Source organism: Crocuta crocuta, unplaced genomic scaffold (assembly GCF_008692635.1).
Source record: "Crocuta crocuta isolate KB4526 unplaced genomic scaffold, BGI_CrCroc_1.0 scaffold1192, whole genome shotgun sequence".
In the NCBI taxonomy this organism is placed as follows: Eukaryota; Metazoa; Chordata; class Mammalia; order Carnivora; family Hyaenidae; genus Crocuta; species Crocuta crocuta.
Genome location: NW_027531292.1, coordinates 121,533 through 133,630, shown reverse-complemented (window position 1 = coordinate 133,630; position 12,098 = coordinate 121,533). Strand labels below are relative to the sequence as shown.

At 53.1% G+C, this 12,098-nt stretch overlaps 1 protein-coding gene across 5 annotated transcripts in view; it reads right to left on the bottom strand.

The window, feature by feature from the left end:
- The window catches only part of MOB2 (MOB kinase activator 2), a 53,697-nt gene that overhangs the window by 16,465 nt on the left and 25,134 nt on the right, over window positions 1-12,098 (bottom strand). The gene's annotated exons all lie outside the window — the stretch shown is intronic.

Genomic DNA, 12,098 nt, shown 5'->3' with positions numbered 1-12,098 from the left:
GGGAGAACGGGGGGGGGGGGGGGTGGAGAAAGGAGGATTCTGGCCCAAAGAGAGGAACAGCTACTCCTTTTACAGGCGAAGGCTGGCCAGCTCTGGTTAAGTGAGGGAGTGTCTCGATGGCCTTTTCAAAGTGGCGCCTTGCGGGCGCTGTGTGGGGCAAGGCCACCACTGAGGGGAGGGGCACGGCCCTTGGGAGGACCCACCAGCGAGGGCCCAGGGTGGCACCACATGGCCCTTCAGACAGAGAGCAGGCAGCAGCTCTGCCCCCGTGTGCTCCTGGGGCCAACACACAGCCCCTGCCTGACCCCAGCCCAGCTGAGACAAGAGACGGGTGGAGGCACGGCTTTGGGGGGGTGGGTGCCTGTAGCCAGAGCTGCAGACAGACAGGCTGGCCGCACACCTGCAGAGCAGGGGCACGGGCTGGCAGTGCACTGACACTCATACAGCCTTGGGGATAAGGCTGGCTGGCTTCCAGGGCATCCAGGGCAGGTGCTGAGCTCGTGCTGGGCAGAGGCTGCTCCTGGAGGGCAGACCTCTATAGAAACATCCAGAACACCTTCATAGGGGGGTGAGAGACGCTGTGTGCCCAAGAACCTCTGTAGCTATTGTATATGCAGGAGGCACAAAGTACTGACAAATCAAACATCTTTAAGAGGATGATTCTCTGCTCAGCCCTGGTTTCAGTTCTGACCACGGTGACAGTGACAGCTCACCCCCATGCCTGCTGACAAGCCCCAGCCAGCGCGGAGCACAGCCACAGGTCTGCCGGGCCCCCGCACCCACACGCCCAGGATCAGCTCTGCCCTCCGCTCGCCAAGGCCACATCTCACAAAGGGCCCCACCGACCTTCTCATCTGTCCAAGTTCAACCCAGCGGCAACTCCAAAACCGCCAAGACGACAGCTCAGAGACGGCGAAAGGCACGCTCTGCCTGCACAGCTGAGGGCGGCGCCAGCAGGGCTCCAGTCACCTGTGCGGCCGGACAGCGTCCCCAGCACCACCGGGCAGTCAGCATGACCTCAGGCACCACACTCCCTTGCTGTCTGTCCAGGGTAGGGCCGCCGACACGATGGCCACACAGTGCTGGGCAGGTGAGGTGTGGAGCCCCCGCGAAGGGCCGCTGCCCCCTGTTTGGTCAGGGTGGCACCAGTTGGGCAGCTGAAATAGGCTCATCTTTCTCCATTCCCTTCCTTGTGCCAGCACTGGCCATTTCTCCAAGAAGCCTTGGTCCCTTCCAACGGAGAAAACAAAACCGCAAGATCGGACTCCTGGGTGGTCCTTTCCTATCCTAGGTCCCCTCTGCTGACAGAGCAAGGAGACGCGTGTGTGCTCACCTACACACGTCGGCACACACATTACGCTACGCACGTGTCCGTCCTGACGCCTCCGACTCTCATCTGTCCTCACACATCACACCAGCCCCCTCCCTGGCTTGTCCATAAGCTTCCCTCCAGCAGTGGGACCACTCTGAGGAGCCACAAGGTTATGAACCACTTTGTCAAAGCCACAGCAGAGGGAGCTGCGCACTGGGAAGGCCGCAAAGGGAAGAGCTGGCACCCTTGCTGAAGGTGCAGGAAAGCTCTGGAGAGCCAGGAAGGCTCAGCTGGTTGAGCATCTGGCTCTTGGTTTCGGCTCAGGTCATGATCTCACGGTTCATGGGTTTGAGTCCCACATCGGGTTCTACGCTGGCAACATGGAGCCTGCTTGGGATTCTCTCTCCCTCTCTCTGCCCCTCCCTGACTTGTGCTCTCTCTCTCTCAAAATAAATAAAGTTTTAAAAAAATGGGAAAAGCTTCATGGTTGAGTCCAATGAAAACAGAAGAGAGTAAGAGAGAATAAGCGCCCTACTGACAACCAAAACACCCGGAAACACACACACACACACACACACACACACACAAAATAGCTGAAAACTATAACCTGACAAATTAGACAATCTCCGAAATAAAGTGATTCACAGAAAGATAAGAAGAGAGAAGCAAAACAACTCAAAACAAGAACCAGAAATGAGAGCTTCTGACACGTGGTGTAAACCAGAAGGAACACAAGCCATCGAGGCAGGAGGCGCAGGACGGAACGGAGTGTTGTAAACAAAAGGGAGTGAAGAGACTCTTGCTTCCATGGCAGCCAGGGGGCCGGGCGCAGGGCTGGCCTCCACCACCAGCAGCTGCAAACTAGGTGAGATACACAAAGCAGCTGGTTTCGGATGCTGGGCATGCCAGCAGCTTAGGGCGGTGCCCCAGAGAGCAGGGGACCCACGAGCAAGCACCCATTACTTACCTGCTGGAGGCTGGGGTGCAGAAAGGCTAAGCCCACACCGGCCCCGCAGTATTCGAAGGTAGGGCTGCTGGGCTACAGGGCAGGGTACCAGACGGGCAGGGCTGCCCAGAGAGGGGACTCCAGACAGAATGACAGAGCCAGGGAAGCCTCTGGCCAAGCACTCGGCTGAGGGCATGCAGGGCCTGGCAAAGAGCAACTGTGGGGAGCCGCAAGCTCAAGAGGTGTTCTGGAAGGCTGCTGCAAGGCGGAAGACGGCATTCCCACTCCCGAGTAAGACTGGGATACTTCACTGAAAGCCAGGCCAGGAGCAAGGTTATAGTAGCCTCAGAAGGAAGTTTCTCTAGTCCTGCCCTGATAAAGCCTCACCGAGCCTCAGAAGGCTTCTGCTGAACCCTCAGCACGTGAGCTGCACACTGGAGTACTCACAGCATTCTTCAAGAAAGGACAGCAAAACCCGACCTCTGGTAACATTAGCCACCACAATGCGCAACACACATACACGCAAAGCTAGCTGAAGGAGTAAAAAATGTATCCCACAACCAGGAAAATTTAAGAGTCACCAGAAACAGACCCACACACAACAAAGATGCATTTTACATTAAACGATTCGAGGATCCACAGGAAAGGATGGACATAATGAGCACAAATATTAGGACTCTTAATATTAGAAATTCCAAAAAAGAACAGAAATTTCTAGAACTGAAACACAGAATATCTAGAATGAAATTTTATTGGGGGAGGGGGGCTGCCTGGGATTCTCTCTCTCCTCCTCTCTCTGCTCCTCCTCCACTCATGCTTATGCTCTCTCTCTCAAAAATAAAATAAAATCTTAAAACAAAATTTTATGGGATAGACTTACAGAAAATTAAACAATAAAAAAGAAAAAATTACAATAAAAATATAACTTATCAAAAAAAATATATAACTTATCAAAGTTTGTAGAATACAGGTAAAAAGCAAGGCTTAGGGAAAATTTATACCTCCAAATGGTTATGTTAGAAGAAAACTCAATGATCTCACATCCCTGTTAAGAAAATAGAAGAAGGAGGTACATATTAAACCCAAAGCAAGCAGAAAGAAGGACGTAACAATAATAGAAGTGTATGAAACAGAAAATAGGCAAATAATGGAAAAAGAGAAACACAAAGGTAACTTTCAGAAGCTTAAGAAAACGGATCAATCCCTCAGCCAGACTGATCCAAGAAGGGGAGTGTGAGGCAGGGGTCGGGGTGCAAACTGCCAATGTCAGAGGTGAAACAGGCTGTTAAAGATTCCACAGACCCCGCAAGTACCAGGGACCGCGGTGAACACCTGTGCGCCAACGGAAATGAAACGGGCAAGTTCTTTACAAACACAAGTTACCCAAACTGACAGAAGAACAAATAGAAGATTCAAATTTATGATTAAAAATTTGATTAAAAAATTCAAAAAACCTTTCTACAAGGAAATGCCAAAAGCGGATGGTTACGAGTGAATCCTATACTAAATCCACAGAAGAACTAACACCATTCTTAGACACACTTTCTCAGAAAATCGCTGAGGAAACACCTCCCAGCTAATTCAGTGAGGCCAAAATAAAATGTCACAAGAAAAATTACAGAACAAGATTCTCCTTGAACACAGATGCAAAATTCCCTAAGAAAATATTAGCAAAATGAACCCAGTGATATGTAAAAGGAGTAACAGAGCATAACCAAGAGAAGATCATCATCTAAACGTAGCTGACATCTGAAAATTAGTCACTATAATTCACCACATTATTACAGATTAGAGGGAGGAAAGTGATCATCTCAATTAGACATAGAAACAGTACATGGCAAAATGTTCATGTAAACCCTCAGCAAACCAGGAATAGAAGGGGATGTTCTCAACTGGATAGGGCACCTACAAAAATATCTAAAGTTAATATCAAATATCCAGTTGAAAAAGTCTAAATATCTTGCCTGTAAGATCAAGACCCCGGCAGGGATGTTCACTCAGTACTTGTACCCAACACTACACGGGTGGTCTCAGCTGGTGCAATGAGGCAAAACAAGAAACGAAAGGTATAAATATCAGAAAGGAAAAGGACGTCTTGTTTGGGAAATAAGAAGTTGTATATACACAAAGTTCTAGGAACCTGCAAAAAAAAAAAGTCTGCTGCTGAAAAATAAAGTTAGCAGCATCACAGGCTAGAAGATCAACATATAAAAATTCACTTTATTCCTATAAACTAAGACCACACAAATGGAGAATGCAAGTTATAAAACTGTTATTTACAACAGAATTTTGAAAGTTTAGAAACAAATTTAACTAAAGTGTACAGAGCCTCTCACTAGCAAGCACAAAGCGTTGCCAAGAAAAATTAAAGACCTAAACAAATGAGAACATCTATCCTCAACTTCGATTAGAAGGCTCAGTGCTGTCAGGATGGCACTTTCCCACCTGAACACAGATTCAGCACAAACCCATCACAATCCCAGCAGAACGTGTCTGTAAAAACTGACAGGGTGATTCTGAAATGTATATGAAAATGCAAAATGACCTGCAACAATGAAATCATTCTTGCAAGAAAGAGAACCAAGTTGGGGGGCTCACTAATTTCACAACTTACTTAAAGCTATAGTATTCAAGAAATTGTGTTACTAACAACATAAACAGATAAGTAAGACAAAAAGAATAAAGTTCAGGAATAGATCTGCGCTTCAGGAGTCAATCGGACCTCCACAAAGATATCAAGTCAATTCTATGGAAAAGGAAAGTCTTTTCACTAAACACTGCTGCAACAAGTGAACAGCTATTAAAAAAGAAAAAGAAACACAAAACCCTCAACCCCGACCTCACACCACAAACAGGCAGCTCAGCATGGACTGAAGACTGAGATCCGGAAGCAGAGGGACAGTGCTTCTCACAGCTCAGGAGGGGTTCGGTCCCACACTTGCAGCAGGCAAGGTGTCTCAGGACACATGAAGCATTAACCATAAAAGAAAAAGTTGATCACATACCCCCTCCCCCAACACACACTCCTACTCAAAATGCTGGTTGGTTGGTTGGTTGGTTTTTAAAGGAAATGCCTTTCTTTTTAATGTTTTTTTTTTCCTTCTGTGTGAGAGAAGAGAGACAGTGTGAGCAGGGGAGGGGCAGAGACAGAGGGAGACACAGAATCCGAAACAGGCTCCAGGCTCTGAGCTGTCAGCACAGAGCCCGACGCAGGGCTCAAACCCACAAACCATGAGATCATGACCTGAGCCGAGGTCGGATGCTTAACTGACTGAGCCACCCAGGCGCCCCTCAAAATACTGTTAAGAACATGCAAGCCACAGATTAGGAGGAAACAGTCAGAATACATGTACCTGGCAACAGACTGCTATCTGGACTGTATAAAGCAGTGCTACAATTCAATAATAAGACAGCCTAGCTTTTAAAAAGGGCAAAAGACTAGCACACTTTAAAAAGGAAGCTGTCTGAATAGCAAACACAAGAGAAAGTGCTCAGCATCACTGGTCAGGAGGGAAAAGCATGTTAGATCCATTCCCAACGAGATCCCACCAGGTGGCTAAAATTAAACACACCAAGAATGCCAAGTGTCAATATGAAGGCAGAGCGACCAAAACTCTGATTCCCTGTTGGGGAGGACAGGACACAGCACAGCTACTCGAGAAAAGAGCTGGCAGTTTATTATAAAGTGAAACTTTATAATAAAGCAGGGCTGCCCAGAGAGGGGACTCCAGACAGAATGACAGAGCCAGGGAAGCCTCTGGCCAAGCACTCGGCTGAGGGCATGCAGGGCCTGGCAAAGAGCAACTGTGGGGAGCCGCAAGCTCAAGAGGTGTTCTGGAAGGCTGCAAGGCGGAAGACGGCATTCCCACTCCCGAGTAAGACTGGGATACTTCACTGAAAGCCAGGCCAGGAGCAAGGTTATAGGATAAAGAGGCCCACGAGGCCTCTCTGCACTGACATCACTGCTCCCCAGCGGCAACCAGACCAGCATCGGCAGCGTCAGCCGGGGAGTCTGTCCGAAATGCCTGTTCTCAGGCCCACGCAGACAACCGGCCCGGATCCTCTGCCGTGAAGCAGGCACGTGGTGAACAAGCTCTCAGAGCGATTCGGACACAAGGGAAGTGTAAAAGAACAACCGTGGAACGGCCCTGTGAGCACCAAGATCTTCCATCTCGAGAATCAACGCTGAACCAACCCAGCACCCACCTCTCCAGATCACAGGGCGTGGGGGGAAGGGGAGCTGGCAGAGGCTTCGCACGGCTATCACGTTTCTCACCTCTCACGTGAGGGAACCAAAGGGCAACAGCTAAAAGATGACAAGGCTGGGGGCTTTGCAAAGGTAACTGCTAGAAAAACATCAGTATTTCTAAACAATCTTTTTTCTTGTGGCAAAATACACATAAAAAGTATCGTCTTCTTGGACTCTAAACACCTTCACACTGTTGTGCAGCCGTCCCCACTCTCCGTCTCCAGAACTTTCCATCTTCCCAAACGGAAATCCCGTCCCCATGAAACAGGGATCCCCAGCCCCGGTGCCCAACACTCTCTGTCTCCAGGAACCTGGAGACCCCAGGGGCCTCGCGAGAGTGGGTCACACGTGAGCATCAGGTCCCCGGTGTGGCAGGTGTCAGAGTGTCCCTCCCCGTCAGGGCTGAGCCACATCCAGGGTGCGGACGGACCACGTCTGTCTATCCATCTCTCGGTTCCCCGGGTAAACGGGAACTGTGGGTCACACGCTCGCTCCAGCGTCAGTGTTCGGAGGCCCCGCACGCTGTTCGCCACAGCAGCTGCAGGAGCTCCCGCTCCCGCCACAGGGCCCGGGGGGCCGTCCTCCACGTCCTCGGCGCACGCGTGGCTTCCTGTTTTCTGTGTCCCTCTTGTTGGTGTGCTGGCGTGATACGGGGCAAGGGTGTGGTGTGGTGTGGTGAGAAAGGGCCTCGTGGTGTGGAGGCACAGATGACCTGGATGTGCTCACACACACTCCTTTTCTGCCTCCGTCCACTAGAAAGGCCAAGAGAACGTAAGCAGCTCAGAAGCAGAGAGCACACCGGATGTCCAGGCTGTGGCCTCTACGCGCACGTGCCCTGCAGCGGCCAGGTGGGCTCCGGCACACAGCTCCAGGCCTGCACCTTCCTGTCACGGCAAAGGACCGCTGCACTGTCCAAGGCTGGCGGGTCACTGTCACTGTGACTCCGAACTACCCTGAAGAGATTCCCTGGCCGAGGATGGGACAATTTAAGTGTACAGGACAACAGCCCAACAGCCTGAAACACAAAAGTGTTTAAACCTTTATCTAAGGATACTTTTTATGAAAATGCCTCATTGTCTACCTTCGGAAATGGCAAAAAACCAAATCCGCATTTTGAAGGACAACGAAAGGAAGGAGTAGGTATTTGTCCTGCTTCTCAAGGTGCCCGATTAGTTGAAGAGAAGATTTTCTGTACAGAAGTAAGTATTCCATCCAACCGACGAAGAAAGGACGCGGAGATTCGGCCTTTGTGCAATGCCTAACAAGGCAGCGATGCTGGGTGGCGGCCACGAGTGCCACACACAAGTCACGACGGCCCGAGTGCAAGCCTCCTCCTGGAAGTCCACCACCACTGACAGCAAGTCTTGCCCCCACATAAGAAGAACACAATCCAACCAGGGTCTCAGGAGAGCCGACAACTCCCAGGACACACAGAGGAACACGCTAGGCCATGTCCCCGGGATGGCTGGACAATGCCCCAGGAGAAGCCGCCCAGTTTCATCAGTGTGACCACAGGGGGACTCAGAGAGAAGGAGCAGTGCCTGTGGCCTGAGAGACTCACTGAATCAAGTCTGCAGCCTGGGGAACAGCACTGTACCCCAGCTGTGAGCAATGTCAGCACTCGGGGGCTGGCTGAGGTGGACACTGAATTCTCTGTGATGTTTTGCAATTTCTTGCGAGTTTTTATGTTGAGATATAAAGTAAAAAAGAGAGAATTATAAAACCTGTCACCCAACCACAATGCATGGGCTTTACTTGAATCCAAACACCAAGAAAAGCTGTAAGAAACCGGAGAAACGTGCACACAGGCCGGCTGTTGGAAGTTCTTAGGGACTGCTGCTCTGATGTGGCAACACACGTCCTCTGCGTGAGGAAAAGCAGCCCCGCCCCTCGCGTGCACCAAGACATTTAAGGACCAATGTCACGACGTCCAGAATTCGCTTCAGAGAAGCTTGGGCGGTGGGGTGAAGGAAAGAGAACAGAAAGATTGGGGTCACACTGGGTGTAAGCTCAGACATAGCTTAGACCCCACGTGCCCACTGGAGCCACACCCTCAATAACACACTCCTCATGTAAAATCCGGTCATGAATGCAGCCTCCAGCCCAGAGACAGGCCTCCCCGTGAGCACTCTGTGGCGCCCCCCCTTTCAGTGAGCTGGGGCTCCCTCAGAGCAGCCAGCACGGCACGGGCATGGTCACGCTCCGTCAAGCCCCGAGCAGCAGGGCACATAACGTGACACACACTGACGTCATACACAGCCTGTGTGCGTGTGCACTGGCGCTCAGAGAGGTCAGGTCCACAGGGACATCCCTGGAAAAACAAATGATACCAGCGCACTTCACCAGGTCAGGAGCGGGGGGACCAGGAGCACAGAGGCGAGTGGCAGGGGTAAGGGCATTCAGGAGCGGGGGGGACCAGAGGCGTGTGGCACACAGGGGCATGGCAGGGATGAGGGCGTTCGCTGGGTTCTTCCAGGCATGGTCCACACTCAGCCAGTGGGCACCACTGGCTTTCACAACAAACAGAAGTGAGGACTGTGCAGGGCACACGCGCACTTTGAAAGCCAAGTCTATGTTAGACAACTGGCGGTGACTGGCGTGACTCTCTCGACCCACCAGGCAAGGAGGGAGGCAGCGCTGGGCTGCTGAGAGCGTGGCCCGTTTCCTCACACCCAGGCCCCCCTCTGCTTGGCCTGCTGGGGGTCTGCACCCCTCCGAGTCGTGCCTCTAACCTGGGTGGGTGGCAATTCAAGTCTTGCTCTTCTCGTGTGCTGCCAGGGGCTTCGGGAAACCCAGCGTTCCCGCCGGTGATCCTCGGCCGGGGCAGGGTGGGAGCCCGGGTGCCCTACCTGGCCCTATGGTCACGGGGTGGCCGGCTGGCATGTGGCTGCGAGCTCAGCAGGGCCAGTCAGGAGCAGCTGGCATGCACCCTGTCCCCTAAACACGCACTGCATGGGGCTTGTCACGAAGCAGCAGACAGAAATGGGACCTTCCCAAGACCAAGGGCTGCCTTTCTCTGCCATCAGAGGGCCCATCGCTTTCATGAACTGAAGAAAGCAAGTCTGGGGAAATAAAAGCAATTTCAAACCTCACTCCGTTTTGCTACGTGTGTGCAGACTGAAACTTCACAGGCACGTGAGGGAGAGACGGCGTCACAGGGCAACCAGGCGGCCAGTCTGAGCGCAACCTTCAACCTGGAAGGTCGTCAAAACAGAACTTTCACTCAGGGCATCACTCTGGTCAAGGTGGAGTAACAGGGACCGGATTTTACCCACTGCTTCAAACAATAGGACACTGGATAAAATATGTGACAGCTTTCAAGATCCTGGACACCAGACAACACGGCACAGTGACCCCGGGGATGGAAGCAGACAAGGTAAGTCTGCACGCAGGGAGGGGCCCGGCAGGCCCCAAGTTGAGGAGTCTCCGCCGGGGGGCTGGGGGCAGGGGACCCACGAGGAGAGCGCTGCACAGATCTGCCAAGGGCCCCAGTGGCCGGCACGGGTGGCGCGAGGGAACTACAGAGGGCGGGGAGAGTCAGCTGGGAGGGGCTCATGAAGGGGTGAAACAAGCACTGAGCACCCTGGCCAGAGAGGAGAAATAACCCATGGCATCAGACGCAATAGTTGAGGACTCCAGCATCAGTGGGAGGAGATTCAGCAGAATCACGGTGAGACACCAAAGAACAAACACAAGAACTGAAAAGGATCAATTGCTTCCCAATGGACTCCAAGAAACAGCTCAAGAATAGCTAGAAATGTATAAAAATGTCCAGCACCAAAACAGGCAGAGTTCACGTGGTCTTGCACCCAGTCGGGAATGCCAAGCCTTCTAGGAAGGAGGAAAATGCATTTTATTGTTAAGAGTCAAACAACTGATGAAAAAGGACCCTGAAAACGCCAGATGACAGAATGAGAAGGCGTTAGAAGGTTGTCACAATGGGGTCCCACCTGCTGCAGAAGCTGGAGGAAACACTATTCTACTAAGATCACAGTGAACACTGGCGATGGCAAGCACTCTGGGTAGGAACGACAGCCAACCAAACACGGCCAGAGCAAAGATGAAAGACCTTGAAGCTGTGGCCACACGGGAAACAGGCTATGAGCCAAGGAGTGGGCCTCCTGCGAGCAGGCAGCGTTGGGGACCCCTCTTAAAACACGTGTCTGACGCAGGGCTCGTATCCTGCGTCATGAGGAAGCGCGGACCACACCACGAGAGCCCGCCCCGCTCCCTGACAAGGGCTATGCTGACAAAGACCGCTCGCACCCAGTGCCGATGATGGGCACACTCTGGGGCTCTCCCGCGTGGCAGCACAAACACAAGTGGCATGGTCACTGCAGAACACAGCCCGGCAGTTTCCAAAGATGTTGAACACACGTGTCATACGACCCAGGCGATCCATTAAAGGGAAAGCGCGTGTCTGTACAAAGACCTGCACGGGTGTCCAGAGCAGCCTCATCTGTACAGCCAACACGTGGAAACAGCCCCCGTGGCCACCAGCAGGAAAACAGACTGCTAGCTGGGGCCGGTCCGTGCCACGGAGCCCTGCCCAACCACAGACAGAAAAGACACTCCGACACACACAGCCTGTGGGGACCTCAACCTCTGTGCTGTCAGACCTCCCCCCCATAAATGGCAGGAAGAATGTCACTAACCCATAACGACAGAGGTGCGCCAGCGGCACCCTGAAAGAAGGTGGGAAACAAGTCACACAGCACCCCCAAGGCTCATGCACACACTCCCCCTGCCAGCTTGTGCACACGGCAACCCCAAGGCTTGTGCACACACACCCCCATGGCTTGTGCACATGGCACCCCCAAGGCTCGTGCACACCCCTCCTGTGGCTTGTGCACACATTGCCCCCACCAGCTTGCGCACACGGCACCCCCGAGGCTCGTGCACACGCACGCTAACACCCGCAGGGCTGGACCCTCTCCACGGGTGCGGCATGTGTCGAGAACGGCTCCCATCACACCTCCTTGCTCAACTCGTCTCAGGTTCACCTTAAGTTCACCCTTCCAGCACGGCCCCTCCTGGGTCCTCCCAGCCCCCACCCACAACCTTCCAGCAGCGGGTCGTCAAGGCTCTATCTTCGGAGCGCGTCGGCAAGTACGCCCTGGCTGAAGGCCCTGTCACTCCCACTGCAGGACCGTGGCGGTTGACAAGTCTCCCTCCTGCCTTCCGTGCCCCTCCCCCGTCCGTTCTCCCTACCCCGGGACACTGCCCGCATGCTCACCCGCCCTGAAGCACCACGTCGCCCCCGAGAAGGCTGATGCGGCAGGAGGGCATCTGCGGGCCACAGCGCCTGCCCGGGGCCAGGTTTCTCGGGAGCAAAACGCACTGTCCATCTAAAGTGACCAGACCCCAGCTGAAGGCAGCAGCAGGCCAAGGGCCGGGCAGTGTAAGTGTCCGCGTCTCCTGCTGTGGGTCAAGCACGGGGAGGCAGACCCAGCCCCGCACCCCTGCATCTGGCCGGCCCACAGCTGCTCCCGCCTCCTCCAGGTGTTCCTCCAGGAGCCTGCCTCCTCCTCCTCCTGCACGTTGCCTCAGGGCAACCATAACACCTTCCTGCCATAACACCCCAGGGCCTT